General features: G+C 50.8%; 1 long non-coding RNA gene across 1 annotated transcript in view; it reads left to right on the top strand.

Annotated features, from left to right (window-relative positions):
- Nucleotides 1–3,565: 3,565 nt before the first annotated feature.
- Nucleotides 3,566–13,674, top strand: part of LOC116746985 — a 46,314-nt gene continuing 36,205 nt past the window's right edge. The window contains exon 1 of the long non-coding RNA XR_004347942.1: nt 3,566–3,750. This is a non-coding gene — a long non-coding RNA (uncharacterized LOC116746985). The remainder of the gene's footprint in view (nt 3,751–13,674) is intronic.

The following is a 13,674-nucleotide window of genomic DNA, read 5'->3' as shown; positions in this document are numbered from 1 at the left end:
TATAAGGACACTGTCGTATTGGATTAGGGCCCACCCTCATGACCGTGTTTTAACTTGATCACCTCTTTAAAGACCCCATTTCCAAATACAGTCACATTCTGAGGGGTTGGGGGGTAGGACTTCAAGCTATGAACTTTGGAGGGACACTTCAGCCTGTGGCAAGAGCACCTGGCGAAGAGGGGGGGCAACGTCCCACTCCCTCCCAGACTTGTCCCGGGGCCCACCCGGCCTCTCCTGTGCCCCGGCCTCTGAGGGCCCACCTTTGCTTGGAAGGGAGCCCTGGGCTTGCTGGAACCCTCTCCTGGTTCCTGTCCCATTTGCCCTTCACAACCATGCTGTGAGTGGGCAGGGCACGTTTATCTTTATTTTGCAGGGAAATAGAAGTTCAGAGAAGTTAAATGGTGGATTCGAGGACACCACGATTGGCGCCCAGAATACTGTTCTTTCCACGGGTCCACTGGGCACCTGCTATGCCTTCTGCGTCCTTATCCTTGGCTTCCAGGGACTTGGGTGCAATGCCTGAGGACAGCTGAGAGCTGCAAGGGGCCCACGGGATTCCATTTCTCTTTTGCTTTGATCACCTCTCACGCTCTTGTCTCTAAAGGAACTCCTGGGAGAATTATGCCCGTTCTGTGTCTGTAGCTAAGTGTTTTTCCCTTTTTGCCCCTATTAAAAGCACAGGGCTTGTCTCGTTCGTTAAAAAGACATGTTCCATTTGCCGTGGCGGGGATGGCGAGACAGCTGAAGAGCGGAGGAGACCAGGTTGGCTCACGTTGGGCTGGGCCGCGGGGCAGGGCCTCGGGGGGTGCATAGCCAAGCCGGGCACCAGTGAGCCACCTGGAGGACTTGTTCACTCTACGGGCACCGAACACGTGCTGTCCTAGGCCGCAAACAAGCACTGCCGCTGCTGCTGTCCTCGGAACTAGAAACGGAAACCGTCAAGGAGATGGACGATGACGTGGCAGTGTAGTGAGCGGAGTGATGAGATGCGAGCATCAAGGTCCTCAGTAATGGCAGCGCACACAGGGCAGCAGACGGGGAGGAGCGGGGAGGCAGGGGTAAGGAAGGAGCTGGGCAGGGAGTGATGCCTTCCCCAGCTGTGTGTGTGCGCGTGCAGACACACACGTGCGCGCACACTGGCTCTTGTGATGTCCTAGTCTGCGCCGTGTTCCCTGGAACCCGAGCCAGGCAGAGGGAAGCTCTGTGGGATTCCCAGGATTCCCAGGCTGCCCAGCTGCCCTTGGCTGGGGCTGGGGCTTCTTGGAGGCCAGCTGGAGGTGCTGCAGGCAGCAGGTGGCCAGTGGGGGAGTGACCAGGACTGGTGTCATAGGGCTCCCCACCCTGTGGTCCCCTGGTTGACAAGCTCCTCTGCCTAGGAGTTCTCCCGACACATCTCTGAGTCACCGGGGGTGGGAAGGAAGGTGGAGGCGTGATCTGCAAAACCCGGAAACCGGCAGCAAGTGGGCAGACATGGTTCCAAGCCACCAGCCTGTGCATGGGCTTGTGAGTGCAGCGTGACCACCTCTAGTGTCGTACCCTGACTTGGGGACTTCCCCAGAGGCAGGTCCTTGACGGCCTAGGCCCTCAGGACAGGGCTTTCTCCTAGACGTGGGTCCCACTAGTCACTGGGGAAGAGGTTCCCGCAGTGACAGGGCCTGGAGGTCACGTTCGGCACCACGCCACCAGCAGTTGCTTGGAGAGACGCAAAGCCCGGGTTGCCCAAGAGTCTTGGGCCACAGAAAAGTCCGGGCCCCTCAGTTTGTAAATCGCTCTCTCTGGCCAGGCCGAGGGCAGACCTGCTTGCCTGTTGGCTTTTGCACCATTGTGCTAATCAGGGGGCAATGACAGACTTTTACGCTCTCCCAGCCAGGATCATAGAATCGGGTCTGGATCCTTGATATTGGTTTCCTCCAAAAGCCAATTCCCCATCCCAGGACCGAATCCCCGCCCCCTGCTTCCCCATTTGGTCCAGGCTCTTCGGTCAAGGGCAGGAGAAGGGCTAACGGGCTCGGGGGCTGCTTCTTCACCAGCCGCCAGGGAGGCTCCAGGCTGGTGACTTGGGGGGGGACCCCTCGCTCATCTGCCGCTTGCGTCTCCAGCCCCGCAAAGCCCCCATCCCTGCGTCAGACCAGGCTGGATGGGACCCTGCCCCCAACCCCCCCACCCCAGCCCTGGCCGGGGCCCAGAGCTGCACGTCAGGGAGAGGCCCGAGGCGGAGGGGGGGCAGGGGACCGGGCAGCCTGGACGGCCGCCAGCAGACAGCTTTGTCTGTGATGCTTCTCCTTCCCCAGACGCCAGCTGAGGGGGAGGGGAGGGGAGACAGGCAAGAGAGGGGCGGGCTGGGCACAGCTGCGGGGTGGGCCCGCTCGGAGCTCCTGCATCCGCCCTCTAGATCCCGGGGCCAGGGGAGCAGATGTCTTGCTGGAGAGGCCCCCCCATCAAAGCCCCCCTGCCGGCCTCCCCGCTCCCTGCAGCCCAGCGGGGCAGGCGCCGGCCTGAGGGTCGGCCTGCCAGCTGTTGGCTCCCTCGGGCGCGGGCCTGGCCCTGCCTCGTGGGTGCCAGGCGGCAGGTGCTGGGCAGGGGCCCCGGGCCGGAGGCATCAGGGATGAGGGGCTGCTCGCGGGGCAGCAGGTGGTGGAGACGAAGGGCAGCTGCTTCTTCAGGATTCAGGCCCGGAGGGGGTCCGGAAGGTCCCCCGCCAGCAGCAGCTCCGACGTGCGCTAAATACCAGGTGGACGAGGGCATTAAGTCTTGGCCTAAACCTAAGAAGCCACGTCATCCCCTTTTCACTTGGAGAAACGCCCTCCAACCGTGGTCTCCCCCCCCCCCCGCCCCCCGCAGGCCTCAGACTTTCCCAGGACAATGCGACACAGAGGAGGCAGCACGTGGGTGCCGGGGGACGTTTCTCAGGCTGGCCTGGCGAAGCCCGCTCTGAAGCAGCCCCTGAAGCCTGCCGGGAGCCGCAGGAAAGGCTGAGCAAGTGGCCAGGGTTTCTCGAGGCTTCAGGCCTCTGCTGGGACCGCCCCGGCCCGACCTGCCTCAGGCGCCCTTCAGACACCTCCCCGAGGGCGGGCACCGCAGCAGTTGCGGGCTGCGAGGTCGCCATGGTGACAGGCGACAGCCTGCACGCCCCCACCCGGCAGGCCGGCTCCCAGCCTCCAGCCCACCGGCTGCCTGGGGCCTCTTTGCAGCGACAGCTTTCCCTCCGGCAGTTGAGTCACAGGGGCATAAAGGTGTCTCTGAAGGACTCTAAGGCTTTACAAATGTAAGCTAGTGTCCCCGTTCTAAATAAAACCAAACTCATTACTCAGGAGATAATAAACATTATGATGTTACAAAGAAGCTCGCCTGGTCAGAGTAGCCTGCTCCCTCCTGAGGGTCCCCCAGGCCCGGTGACTCATTCGTTTGTTTTCTGGTGTCCTGCTGAAATCTGTGCCTTAAGATCGTTTACTTTCATTTTGTCTTCTGAGGTGAACAATGACCGATAAGCTCCCTTCTCAGAAATCTTCAGCTGTTTTAAGGCCAATCAAATCTCCTCTTCCTTAAGCTGAGCCATCCCAATTATTCTGGCTCGGGCTTTCAATGACTGAACATCTTTTTATTCTTTCAGGAGGATATTGACGTATCTGCTCAGTAAATTAACATCAGCTGACTTTTTGGGCGCTTCCAAGTCCTCTTGCCGATAGAAAAAAGGGAGAGGACCAGAGAATCAGAGGAAAGGGTAGGGGAGCCATCTCAACATTTATCAAGGTAAGAGGACCGGCACGCATTTTTTAAAAAATGCATTACTTTTAACCGTTTTTTGAGGGTCTATTTCTCATATCTTTAATCATCTCTATTGCTCTTCCCTGAATCCCTTCTGGTTCTCAATGTCCTTTTCAAAGGATGTTCATCAGAATTCCCCATTATTCTGGTCAGGGCTCAAGGAGCTACATCAAATCATAGAAGAATTACTTTCGAACCTCTGTAAGTCATACAAGCGTCCTTTATTATAGCCCAGGTGTCAGGCTAGCTTGCTTTCTTTGCGTCTAGCAACACTCACTTGTTACTTCACGTGCAGCTGGTGGTCCACGGGGGCCCCTGGATTTTTGGTTTCGTTTTCTCTCTTCTAAACCTGTACCTAACCAGCAAGGATTTTTGTGTTTGTATGATCTCTCTGCCATTTTATTTAAAATATTTTCACTGAAGCAGAATAAACACATGCAAAAGTGCTCATATAAGTGTACAACTTAAAAAATTTTCACAAACAGAAAGAGCCCATGTAACCAACATTCAGATTAAGCGACATTACGTTGTCAACAGCACAGAAGCCCTTCCTGTGGTCTTTTACCACCTTTCCCCCAGTCCGCCTGTGATAACAGTCTCCTGATTGATAATGCCATAGATTAATTTAGCCTGTTTTCATTCCTTATAAAATGCAGTCAGTGTGTGCGCAGTTCTGTGTCTGGTCCGTGCATGGTGCCCTTCGTTTCCACTCTTTTATTAAACTCACCCTTTTCATTTGTAGGCCTAGGAGGATCTAGGGACCTGAGGACAAAAGCATTTTAGCCTCAGACCTGTCAATGTTGGCTGCAGCTAACTAAATGAGTCCCTGTGACACGCCAGAGTTCTAAGTTAGTCCCTGTGACAGGCCAGAATTCTAAGTTAAAATTTTACTTTAACCATTTATTGGTTATTTTATCCCTCTTTTTCCTCAAATCAACCATCTCCTCCCAGGTCATACTTTTATGTCAGGATACTCTCAGAAGACATTGCGTGTGTGTGTGTGTGTGTGTGTGTGTGTGTGTGTGTGTGTTACCATATAAAAAACACAGAAGGGGGTTTTAACCCTATGGGGAATTATTTCTGCTACTATGAAGGAAATGATTATAGAGAGCTGAGGCTACGTTTAGGGAGACCCTTAATTCAGTGGTTCCATTCAACATTTAGTCCCTAGTTGTGGTTTGTCTAATACACTGTAGGCATGGCAGAGGTCGAGGCAGGGAAATGAGGGTCCCCAGTACCTTAGGGCAAAGCTTCCCAACCTTTCCCACAACATGGCACCACAGAAAATACTACTACTTACATTGCAAACTGGGTACATAGAGGAGATATTTTTGTAGTAGTGGGTCACAAAACGTAATACAATGTTTTACACCATTCAGATATTTACAACAGTTACATTTATGTGTATATTTATATTTAAATATATTTAGTAAATATATGTAACGTATGTATTTCTATTATTATATGGATTTATATTTAAGGAATCGAATAACGCCTCCTTTTTCATGCCACATATAATGTTGACTTTTGTGTAGGTGATGATGTGAGTAGAATTTCAAATCCAAGCTAATTTATTTCCCATTAACCATTTTATTTTTTAAATTTAAATTTTAAAATTAATTCATTATTTTTGGCTGCGTTGGGTCTTCATTGCTGTATGTGGGCTTTTCATTGCAGTGGCTTCTCTTGTTGCGGAGCACAGGCTCTTGGCGCACAGGCTTCAGTAGTTGTGGCACACGAGCTCAGTAGTTGTGGCTCGTGGGCTCTAGAGCACAGGCTCAGTAGTTGTGGTGCACGGGTTTAGTTGCTCCACGGCATGTGGGATCTTCCCGGACCAGGGTTCGAACCTGGGTCCTCTGCATTGGCAGGTGGATTCTTAACCACTGTGCAACCAGGAAGTCCTGATACTACTTTAGAATAAAGCAGTTCTAACTTGCAGAGTGAACATGCCTTGTTAGAGCGATGCTTCTTCAGTTAGCTTAGACATGACTCAAAGGTATGTCACCCAGAATCGCAACAGAACTGTCCAATGTAAGTGAAGCTGGAGGTCGAGCTGAGCCTGCCCGGAGCCCTTGCCCACCCCCACGGTCCTTCTCCAGGCACATGGAACACAGGGTCCTCCAGCAGCTCACGGGCCCCTTGTCCATGAGCAGCAGCTGCAGACTTCGTGGCCTGCTGCCCAAGTCCAGGGCCAGGTGGTGGAGCCACGGGTGCGGGGCGTTGCTCTTGTGTGTGTGCCTGCACGACCGTGCAGCATGCCATTGGACCCCGCTCCCCCTGGCGCCTGCCCAGGAGCCTCTGGTGAGGCTGCTCCAGCTGCCCTGGAGGATGGGGTCCTCTCCCGGCTCATCCCCGGAGCTCATTTGCAGCACACTCCAGTTGGCTCACCATTTGGGACCTTCTTCCTAAGATGTTTCGGTGACTGAGCCCAGTGTTCCAGAACCCTTGACCCAGTCTGTTTGGGCTCCTGTAACAAAGTGCCATAGATGGAGTAAATTTATTTCTCAGAGTTCTGGAGGCTGGAAGTCTGAGATCAAGGTGCCAGCATGGTCGGGTTCTGGTGAGGGCCTCTTCCAGGTTGCTGACTGCAACTTTCTGTAGTAACCTCATACGGCGGAAAGAGAGGATCGCGCTCCTAGGAGTTTTTTGGTAAGGTCACTAATCCCACTCATGAGGGTACCACCCTCACGACCTAATCACTTCCTAAAGGCCCCATCTCCAAATACCATCACGTTGGGAGTTAGGATTTCAACATATGAATTTTGGGGAGACACATTCAGTCCATGGCACCCCTCCAGCAAGCAAGCTAGTGTCTGAACCAGTTGAGACCAGTAGAGCCCTGTTGGGCAACTTCTTGAGTATCTATTCAAAAGCTGGTGAAAAGGTGTCTGAACATGTGTGGGGCTGAAGACCTTTACACAGGATGCAGACGGGTGAACCATGGATTTACTTCATTTACTGCACTTTCTTCACACTTAAAGAACATTTTTTTTCCTTGTCTCAAGCAACATGAGGTCTATGGTAATGAATAAGGCATTCTGCAGGGAATGATGGTGCTGGCAGTGTCTTATGATCAGGGAAAGTGAACACTTATGTAGACTATGCATCTATTCGTACGAGGGCAAATCACTGCCCCCGCGGTGATGGAAAGGATTCAGTGTCATCAACCTGTCACCAGGTGATTGGCTATTCAGCTCAGGGAATAATACCATTTGGGGAGTCTATTCATATACTCTTCCGATCAATCTTCCGATCTCATTCTTTCTAAGTTCTTGACTAGTTGGCCAACCCATTAGTCTCTGCTCATGAAGCAGTGTAGATCCATACTTCAGTCGTTTCCCCTGTAATGGGTCAGAGCAGCAAACCCAAGTATGCTGTATGTTATCCCCCAAACCCACAGGTCTATCAAATACTGTATCTCTTTCTTTGTATTAGGAAGTGCATTTTGTCACTCATTCCTGACATCTTTCAGGGCCCTGGGTGCCTAGAAACTTTGCAATATGGAATGCTTCTAAACTTTCACAGGGTTTGTCTCCTGTTGCCTGAAATGCATGTATCTTACTAAGACACCTAAACTGTTTGCTACTTCCTGCTCACCAGGTCCAATTTGTACAGGTCATGAATTAAATACAGTGATGTTCTCTGAGAATCAAGATGATCAAGTTCTTGTGGACTATAGTACAACAGAGAACAAGATAGTCTATACAGCCCTGATACAAAGCCTCAGGTGAAAGTGTACTGTTGTCCCTGCCATGTGAAGGCCATCCGCTTAGCTGCTTGGAATTGAAGAAAAGCTTCCTGTAGCTTCATAGCAGGTGCCGGGGGTGTTTTTGATTTGTCCTAGTAATGATACCCATCTGGAACTGCTGTTGGACTTGGCATCAGCAAGTGACCAAATTCTCTACCATCTATACTCATTCTCTACGATCTATCTGGTTTCTGCCCCAGTCAAACATGAGTTAACTATTAATGTGGTCAGAATCACCACTCCTGGATCTTTTAAGTATTTGATGGTTACAGTAATCTGTGCCATTCTCCCAGGGTTATGATATCTCTTTGGGTTCTTTATCTTGGTAGTGGGGGGAGGGGGAAGTTCCTCTTGAAAGGAGACGGTTTCCCACTTGGTCCTTCCTGCCATGATGGGCTGCGTTCCATGGGTCAGGGAGCCACTGTGAGATTCTGTGAGTTACTAATGTATCTATTACTATTATGTGTTCTGGGGAGATAAGAACAGGATAGAGCCTCAGTCCTACTGAACCCACTGTAAGACAGACCTGATTTCCATGAGCTCATACTCTCACTGTGGGACCACTATGGAAATTTGAGTCTCCTGTGGTTAGCATGAGTATAGACACAGTATCTACTAGTCCCTGGAAGGTCTGGATATTTCCCTTTTCCTGTTCTGTTCAGTGGAGCCAGGGGTCTTTTGGGGAGGATTGGGGGAAGATTCATAGTATAGACCTATGGCTGCATTGCAAGCACTTGCTCAAAGAGACCCCTGCCCCCACCCCCCACCCCAGCTCCACCCCCCAAGTCAAGGGATTCTGGGCCTTTGGGTCCAAACACTGGGTAAGTTTTGATTCTCTACTATGATTTTGCCCACCAGGCCCAGAATTTTTCTGCTTATATATGTCAAGCAGCTTCTTAATAGTCTGTACATCTACTGCAGGCATAGTGACCCCATGATCAGGTAGCCAGGGCCGCAGATCCATAGAGGCCCAAACAGTCCAATGACCGCTCCAGTCTTACGTTATTACAACTGTGCACATTGTGTCTTTGAGACACCTGACCCCTCCTCTGCAGGGATCCCACTTTTTCCATTAACACCAGAGACCCTACTTCTGTTGCAGTCTCTCCCACTATCATTTCCTGCCTACAGAAAACAGACAAGAAGAGCTTTTCAAGGAGGCCTGTGAACACTTGACAGTGGAATTCTTCTGGCCTCATGAAGGGAGTTATCCTCTAGCCCTCCCAGGGAGTGTGGTTAGGTGTGGCTATGATGTTGTACAGAAGAGACCCCTCCAACATTCTTAACTTCCTGAGCCTTCAAATTTCCTCTCCTCCAGAATGTTAGAAAAGTCCTCCTTCACTGCCAGCCTCTGTGGAGTCCAGCATAGCTCTGAATGCCCCTCCCTGGGGTTCACGCCAGCACATGAAATCCTGAATCTTCAGTGAGCATGACTGTATCATCAAATTCTCTCCGACCCAGTTTTAAATTTTGTCCATCTCCATCCAATGCCCTTGGAACTCCCTCCAATAAACACGCCATGATTCCTGCTGGTTTCCCTGTGAAACTTTTGGCGTACAGTCTCTCTCCTCCTGTACCAGGCTTTGTCCTCCTCCATCTGGGCTATCCTAGGATACAACTCTGATTATGGGCCTGGAGACACTAAGTGTGTGGGATGGGTCGTGAGGCAACTTGGCAGCCACATCTGTCTCTGCTCCAACGTTCCAACCCATGAATCAGGGTCCCACCCTTCCAACCAGTGGAAAACATAAGAAATCTGGTGGGGTTGAAAATCTAATTGACTCTGTATGTCTGTCACCTTGTCCCCTTTATAATCAGTCCCTGGGCATATCTGCCCAGCAGAAGATCAGTAACTCCCTCAAGGCTACCATGGAGGATTTGGGGGTTTCCACCCATGTTCTGAGTTGGGCATTCAGGACCTTCACTTTGTCCCTTCTTTGTGTAGGTGTAGTCTCTGGGGGCTGTCAGAAAAGCCATCCACACCACAGACCTGTAATCACCATTGTCAGCACAGCCAAGGCACTCCATCTGCCAACACCTTGCCTTCTATCTGCATTCTTCCAATGCACTGCTGGTGATGGTTTGAGCAGCTTTGACGCCACCATAGTTTATAGATTACCTGTGTTCTATCTCCCTCTGGTAAGGGGGTTATCCCTGCACATCTCCAGTATGTGAGCAGTCCCATCCTAGAGTCTCACATGAGAGTTATTTTCCTCTGGGGCCATCTCTGGTACCAACGAGTTCATCAGTCAGGGTCCCAGTGGGAAAGGGAAAGCACAGTGAAGTGGTGTAACCGAAGAGGGTTTTTACAAAGAGAGATTTACAAGGTGTGAGCAGGGTAGCACCCTGGGGCTGGAAAGAGCTGGGATCCCTTGTCTTATCTAGGTCTCAGTGGTTCCCAGAACCTGGAGAGAGAGCTGTAGGTATAGGAAGCGGCCGCAGAAGAGGATCTGTGGTCTTGGGAAGGGGAATGCTGTTACTGGCAATCCTCAGCTCAAAAGGGTGAGAGCCTGAGAGGGGGAACTTCGATGTTGTCAGGCCCGGGCTGGGGAGGGGATGGGGAGGGAGAGGGACCAGCCTTTCGTCTGCGTGCTCTTCCGTGGGTACAGGAAATCCTCAAACTCTGTCTAGACTAGTCACCTCAAAACTGGTAGCGCACACTTCCTGATTTAAAAAAAGAAGTCACCTATTAAAGACACTTGGGGGGAAATTGGGGAAATTATTATTAGGTAATGTTGAAGACTGAAGTCATTCTTCTTCATTAGAGCATCTTAAGAAGATGTTGAAGATGTTTTGTTAAGTGTGACGATTTCTTGTGGATGGTAGGAAAACGTCCAGTTTTTAGGTGCAGTTTGGAAAATGTCATGTTGTCTGTAACATACGTTAAGTTGGTCCAGCCAAAAAGGAAAATATGTGGATGTAACATAGATGCTGCAACGCTAGCAGCTCCTTATTCTGGGTGGTGACTCTGTGGGTGGTCACTGATGTAGTCTTTTTCTGTATGTTTGAAATTTTTCAAAATAAAAAGTCAACAACATGGTAGGATTCTGTGGCCTCCCGTATCCTCAAAGAAGTGGTAGCAGATGGAAGCATTCAACAGCTCACAGCTGTTTGGCAACACGGGTGGGCAGCATTGCTCACCGTGGGGTCACTGTATCAGCCTGTATACAAATTACAAGGGAGCTGGATGAAATGCAGATTCCTGGGCACCGCCTGCCTGAATCAGGTTGTCCTGTGGGTGGGGCAGAGGCATTTGCATACGGGACAGCTTCCCTAGAAGAGAAGCGTAAGTGTGGTCAGTTACCAGTCCGACTAAGGGTCGAGGGCGAAGCATTTGGATTCTGTTTCCCACTAAATGGCTGTGTGACCTTGGGCAACTTGCTTAACTTCCCTGGGCCTCAATGCAAAGTGGTGACCTTACATAAAAGCTAGCTAACCAGAGCTACCTCGCTGGTTAGTTTAATTCCATATTGTATTTTTCTTAATGCTTTCCAAGGTGCTTTCCAGGTAAAGGTGATAAGCTAGGCGGTCAGAAAGAATAAGTGTTGTTTATCAAACATTCATTATGCGTATTTGTAAGCATGGTACGTAAAACACTGGGTCTGATGCTCAGAACAGTGAGAGAGACAATGGCGACCCCTCTCTTTCCAGGTGAGGAAATGTGCTTGTCCAGGTTTGTGTCAGTTTCCTGCCGCTGTGGTAACAAATTACCACAAACGGAGTGGCTTAAAACTACACAAATTTGGGACTTCCCTGGTGGTCCAGCGGTTAAGGTTCCACGTGCCCAGTGTAGGGGGCGCAGGTTCGATCCCTGGATGGTTGGGGAACTAAGATCCCGCATGCTGCACAGCGCGGCCAAAGAAAACACGACACAAATCTGCTCTCTTACAGTTCTGGAGGTCAGATGTCCTAAAATCAAATTCAGCAGTGCTGTGTTCCTTGTGGAGGCCCTGAGGGAGAATCTGTTTCCTTCCCTTTTCCAGCTTCTAGAGACAGCCGGCATGGCTGGCGAGGGCCCCTTCCTGTATCTTCAGCCTGGCAGCTCAGCATCTTCACATCTGCCCCTTGCTCTCTCTCTGACCTTTGCTTCTATTGTCACATCGCCTCCTCTGACTGTGACCCAGCTTTCCCCTTAAAGAACCCTGCGATTACACCGCCCCACCCCCCGAATAATCCAGGACCATCTCGCCACCTCAAAATCCTTAATCACACCTGCAAAATCCCGTTTGCCGTGTAAGTTGCATCATGTGCTAGGCTTACACTTTAAGATCAAAATGTAAAGCAAACATCAAGTACAGGTAAAACTAATCTTGAAAAAAATCCTTAAACTTAATTCATTAAGGCCACGGGAAGCTCAAAGCAGAGAATTAACCATTTGTAGGTCTCTTTGTTTTTCAGCTGTGGCTTCTTTCCCCAGGGCAGTGGGGAAAATATGGTTGACTAGGGAAGGTTAATGGAACAAATAGACATTTTCCTCCCTCTTTTCCTTCCTGTTTCGCTTCCTCTGCATCCCCTCCCTCCCTCTCTCCCTTCCGTTCTCAGGTACAGTTAAATACACTATAGTTAAATCCATGTTAGGGTCTTTCCCCTAGATGGATGCTCTGATGGGTAATTCCGAGACTGTGTCCGCTGGGGGCATCAGTGGGGCATCAGTAATGGCATCTCTTCCCATTTCTGTGATGAGCATCGGCTGGTGTAGGAGCAGCCTGAGCGCACCTCCCCCGGGCCTCTTGATCCCTGCCCTGGGGCTCTTCTGAAGCCTTGGCGTGGACAGCTGCTGCAAGCTGCTCTCACCCCCAGGTGTGCGATCTGGAAGCGTCGTTGCCTGGGAGGCCACTTGGATCTGTGGCGACGAGAGCCGCTGGGTGACGGCTTCCCCTTCATGCCCAGGTGGGCACTTGCAGAACTGGGTACCGGCATCCACCTCAGGGGACTTGATGACACATCGTCGGCCTGGCTTCCCTCCTTCCCTGTTTCCCACCCTGTGTCCTGCACTGCTGCTTCCTGGGATCACCTCGAAGCCAGCCGTCTCGGGCTCTGCTTTGGGTGAGACAGGCTGAGACCTGGGACGCGGGACCGTTTGCTGCAGTGCTTGCAGCTGGACAGACGTGTCCTCCAGCAACAGAACGCAAAGAAACTCTACAGGACGAGAAATAACTGCACACAGGCTCAGTCAGGGTAATTACGAACAGTAAGATTCAAAAAGGCCACAGATCAACTGCCACTTCTGAGGGGCTGGGTGCACAAGCAGGGGCGTACTGCGCATGATCCTTACCAGGGCACCACCGAGGGGGTGGGCCGACCAGCTAGGCCACGCCTCCGGCCCCACCCACCGATCTGCCTCCGCCCTCACCTTCTTTAAGGAACCAGCCCGCTCTCCTACCGGCAAGGGCACGCATTACTTGCTTTCGCTCCCTCCTGCTGCAGCAGGAAAGTCATGCCCGAATTCCTCGTCTGGCCTCTTATCAACTGCTGTTGACTAAAGAGTCCAAGGACCCGTGTCAGTAACACGGGGACACCCAAGGTAAGACTCCAGGTGCGCCCTGCTAGCAGGGTGACAGGGGCTCTTATCCTCCGTCTTAGTACCGCGAGGATCACCCTCTTCTAGTCTTCACTCGCCGTTACGCAGAACAAGGGAACCTCAGTGTTGTCCTAGCTTACATTTCTTTGACTGCTAGTGAGGTTGAGCGTTCTCTTTCCGTGGAAAGATTTTCTTCCATGTTATGTAATTCCTTCTTTTATGTTTTAATTATTGAAAGTATACTTAGAATTCTGGGGTTCTGATCTCACTGTGGATTGAGAATTATTTTTTCATACATGTTGTAATTTGGGTCACGTACCCCGTTATCTGGTTACTTGGGGGCCCCTCGGAGCAGTTCTTTTTTTTTTTTTAATGTTTTTTGTTTTTAAACGTATTTATTGGAGTATAATTGCTTTACAATGGTGTGTTAGTTTCTGCTTTACTCAGAGCAGTTTTGCATCTGTTTCTATCAGACAACAAAGGGGGATTACCATTCTAGGGCCACACTTTTGGAGGTCTAATTGACATACAACATTATATCCGTCTCAGGTGTGTGACATAATGGTTCGATATTTGTATACATGTGGGCTGATGGCCACAGTGAATCTAGTTCTTGACTCCTAACCCTACCTCTGACAAC

This window comes from Phocoena sinus, chromosome 2 (assembly GCF_008692025.1).
Source record: "Phocoena sinus isolate mPhoSin1 chromosome 2, mPhoSin1.pri, whole genome shotgun sequence".
NCBI classification, from domain to species: domain Eukaryota; kingdom Metazoa; phylum Chordata; class Mammalia; order Artiodactyla; family Phocoenidae; genus Phocoena; species Phocoena sinus.
Note: the sequence above shows the minus strand (reverse complement) of the source record. Positions and strands in the feature narration are given on the sequence as shown.